The 4,441-nt window shown below is 39.2% G+C and overlaps 1 long non-coding RNA gene across 1 annotated transcript; it reads right to left on the bottom strand.

Moving 5' to 3' along the window:
* Positions 1–948: 948 nt before the first annotated feature.
* Positions 949–2,787, bottom strand: LOC143136777 (uncharacterized). Its single transcript, XR_012989451.1, has 2 exons — positions 2,264–2,787; positions 949–2,148 (listed from the first exon to the last, which is right to left on the bottom strand). It is a non-coding gene; the product is annotated as an uncharacterized LOC143136777 (long non-coding RNA).
* Positions 2,788–4,441: the final 1,654 nt, after the last annotated feature.

Here is a 4,441-nt window from a genome sequence, read left to right as displayed (position 1 = left end):
ATCTGAGAGTGGTGCCTACACCGTCTAGAGGCAAGCCAGACTCTGGACAACACACCAGGGTTGGCAGGGAAGTCAAGCCTGTTAAAAGACTGAACTTATAGTTTAGTGTTGTGAGTATATACGGAGCATAATAACCTCCATACCACAACAGAGAGGATCAGGCAGTCTACCCTATCTCTCAGTTAGGTTATGTAATTGTTTTTATGAGTTCATGAAAAAAAAGAAAATGAGATGTGATAAGATATGCAATGTGAAATAGAAGTTTATTTAACTAGTTTACATATGCTCATGTTTACAGAGATGTTTAACAGGTCATCTGTTCCCCTGCCTTGATGGTAAAATCAGTATTAGGCTTTATTAACATATGATTTGAGTTTTCTATAAAGATCCTGAAAGTATTAGTTAAAAGGGGGAGATGTAGTGAGCAGGTTTTGATATGTAATGAGCGCGCATGCGCGGGTGTTCAGATTTGTATAATGCCTCAGTAAAGAGTCGACAGCACATCTTGGTCTCTGGTCCATTTGTTATAAAATACAAGACAGTTAATGATTTGCAGTGTTCAGTTGACCACAACAAAGGAAAACAAAGTGCTGTTCTCAAGCATCTGTCTGTCACATAACCAAAAATAACCTGTGCTCCATGAAGTGGGGCAGCCGGTATCCCAAATAATAACAAAACCCTGTGTGGAGTTTTGCGTGGATCACTGAAGGGAAGGTTGAGCTACATCTCTGGTTTGTTTTCCTTGACCTTGGTTCAAATATAGGGTGCTTTGAACAAATGTGCCTGCTAAGAAACATACACATAAACATACACAAATGTGATATCATCATTATCGAATATCCAGTTCATAGGTTTGACTACCCAGGAATAAATAGTGCTGGTCTATGCGATACAAAAAGGGACTTATAAATGAAGGAATCCATTTTGTTTAGGAATTGTAGATAGATGGATAGATAGATAGATACTTTATTGATCCCAGGGGAAATTCGAGCACCATTTAATAACAATGAAGCATTTATTGGACTCTCAGTATAATATTTTCCTTACCTAGTATTTCAGTGTGTTGTGCAAAGAAAACTCACATCTTCCCAAGACATTAAATCCAAAACCAAAACACACACAATTAAAAAGCTCATATCTAATGCACCACAATTGATCCCCATCAGATATATGGTGTTTATTTGTTACAGATATAACATAAAATAAGACAAGGATTTGAAAAAACATCAGCAAGCAGTTGTGACAAACTGTAAGATCAACAGACACAGTCACTCACGCCGCTTAGCCCAGAGCCCTCCAAGACAGTAGAGAGGCTATATGTACATGTAGGCTCTGATACACACTGGAATTGCTAGGTGCCCGTTCTCAAGATCTGTTTTTTTCTCCATGTACCCACAGCAACTGCCAACACTCTGAGCGTCTCAGCTATGTGGTGAAGAGATCTACAGTAATAACTTCCTGCCACAACATCCGTCTTCATCTGTAGACATGTAGCCTACATGCACGCATACTGCATTTCTATGTGGCAACTATACTAACTATAGCCATGTAAAAGCAAAAATTATGTGAAAGCTCAGTTAGTTAACAAAAATCAGTAGATAAACAGAAAACATAAAAAGAAGTGAAACATGATAGATTTTAATCAATGTTAAATGTACTGGTAAATCAAAAGAAAAATGTTGAGAGAAGAAACATGGATTGTTAAGCATGTGTGTAATGTTAAAAGAGGGGGGAGGGGTCAGCCTTTTTTCACCTGTTGAGAATAGGTCAACTTTCAGCCTGACAATACTTCCATCCCCCTCAACTACAACACTACCAACAGTGAAAGTAAAGGGCAGAGAGAGACATAACATAATAATTAATTAATTTGATATCTAAACATGAAGGACAAACACCTGTATTATTAACCACCCTGAGAGTTAGAATTCCTTGTTCAATTGTACATAGCACCTTCGACACAATAACAATACATGTTAAGATAATCACATCTCTGATTTTCAGGCCTTTCATCTGCTGTTAGCTCCTTTGTCCTTCGTTTCCATTTCCAGCCTGATCTTTGTGTTCATTCTTCAAACTCACGGGAATAAAAAAAATGGTGTAGATGGCTATACACACAGTAAGGCCAATTAACAAATCAATGGATGTATTCTGAAACAAATGGCACAAATATAATACCTTATAATGGTAATTATGGTAATTTATCATAATATAATATAATATAATATAATATTTACACTGTAATAACAAACATCAGGTATCATACCTGAGACTCAATGAACCACTTGATGGAGAGCATTCTTTGTTCTTCGTAGAGAGTTTGGTTGTTATAATAAGGCTTGCACCACTTACGAGGCAATCCCTCAGAGTTCTTTGTCCAAGTACCATTCCATGTGCTCTGCTGACATAGGTAGTAGTGTCCATCAAAGTACCACACTGTTAGCCAAGTTAATAAAGAGATTGCTGATGATATTGATAAGCCGAACAGAGACGCACAAATAGTATACAGCCAACCCAGGCCACACCTTTTCAGCAGTGTCTTGTAACGAGGGCACTGTATGAGCACAGTTAGAGAGAGGATAATTACACTCGAACAAGAAACGAGCACGTTCATCATGAAGATATTGTTTTCACTGCAATGACAAATAAAGTCGCCTTCTATCAATTTTTCTATAACAACAACCATAACACTTAACAGAAAATCTACCTGAAGGACAGGCATCGATAACGAAGAAAACATGTTCTTGCCCCCCCACGAAAACTACCTCTATGAGCTGCTGCATACCAGAAAACCTTTAGCATCCTCTCACGGCCCTTTTATAAACCCTGGCACACTCAGCAAGCGAGGTCTTCCTGTAATGGTAACATGATCTGGTTGGATCACACTCTCTGCCCTTCTTTTGCAATGGTCTCTATTGAGCTACAGTACAGTATTATGTAACACAGTGTGGTCTCCAGTGTGGTCTGCATTATCTAGAGCAGGGGATTTCAATCAGGTTTGTGGATGTATTGCTGGTAGACCCTGACCATGCATTGACTAATGTGGTTTCAATTTGGTTATCACTATTTGTCGTTCAGTGGTTATTCTCAGGATGTTTCCTTGGTCAGAATGGTGATCCCTGGGTCACAATCTGTTAAAACCCCTGATCGATAGAGTAGGGCAAGAAAGCAGGTCTTCTAATACAAACAAATGACTTGCATCAAATCAAGTGCACAAATGGTAAAATATGAAATAAGTTAATCTATAAAATATGGCCATTATGCTGCCCTCGTACTGCGTCACCAGCAGGCAGAACTAGACAGCTAGATAACACTTTGACAAAGCTCCAAATAAATCCAAGGACTGATTCAATTTGTTTACTTTTTCTCTTTTTTGTCTTTTCTGTCTTTTTTGTCTTTTCTGTGTAAAACTGTAAATGAATACAGAAAATACATATAAGTTTCACATCACATTACATATGAAATTCAAGTCAGCTATGTTGCTAACCACATAGCTTCAGCACATACAGATCGCTAGGAATAGCGTTTACAACAAGACTCGTGACCAACGAGAGCTAGCATAACTTAGCTAACTAAAGTATGCACAAAACATATATCTAAGTTACAGAGGTATGAAAACTAAAGAGATATGACGAGGAATATTACTCTAACACAAATCATCTACTTACAGACAAATAATGTCCAAAGCTCAAACGTAAAATGGAAAATAGCTGGCACCGTGTTCATCTGTGTAAACTCGTGGTCGACTGAAACGTGAATCAGGAAGTTAACAGGAAGTAGTACTTAATTACTAAACAGTTACCTCAAAAGACCAGAAGGTGGCAGCATACACAAAGGAATGAGAAATAAGGTAATCACATACAAAATAGGATGCATTCTTATGGAAGGCAGAACACTCCCCGCTTGGTATAATATGATTATGCCACTATATAACATTAGAACTCAACTTAAACATGAGTGACAAACAATTTTTTTTTCTATTTCACTCAGAGAGAAGAACGACTATTTCTGAGATAGGCCTCAAAAGCACTTTAGCAGTCCCTTCTTTAACTATTTTGACCTCCACTTTCCGGATCCTCTTGTCACCGCTTGGCAGTGTTGACAACCACTCCCACAGGCCATTAGTTTCTGTGGGCTTGGCTGTCCTTCAGCAGGACAACGTCGCCGGTCTTGACATTAGGCCTTTCATCAGTCCACTTTCGGCGGCCTTGCAGTGTTGACAAGTAGTCCCTCCTCCATCTCTTCCAAAAGGTGTTTGCAAGGCACTGGACATGTTTCCATTGCTTCCCGTGTAGATCAGCCATTTGGAAGTTTCCGGAGGGGGCTGCGACATTACTCATCTTTTGGGTAAGCAGCATCGCAGGAGTGAGCACTGTAGGCATATCGGGGTCAGAGGACACAGGCACCAGGGGCCTGGCGTTCATGATTGCCATCACTTCGGCCA

This window comes from Alosa pseudoharengus, unplaced genomic scaffold (genome assembly GCF_046254945.1).
Source record: "Alosa pseudoharengus isolate Yale_2024_CS ecotype anadromous, Long Island Sound unplaced genomic scaffold, YU_APseudo_1.1 YU_APseudo_1.1_scf_20, whole genome shotgun sequence".
In the NCBI taxonomy this organism is placed as follows: Eukaryota; Metazoa; Chordata; class Actinopteri; order Clupeiformes; family Clupeidae; genus Alosa; species Alosa pseudoharengus.
The sequence above is the reverse complement of the archived record's forward strand: the minus strand, read 5'-3'. Positions and strand labels throughout refer to the sequence as shown.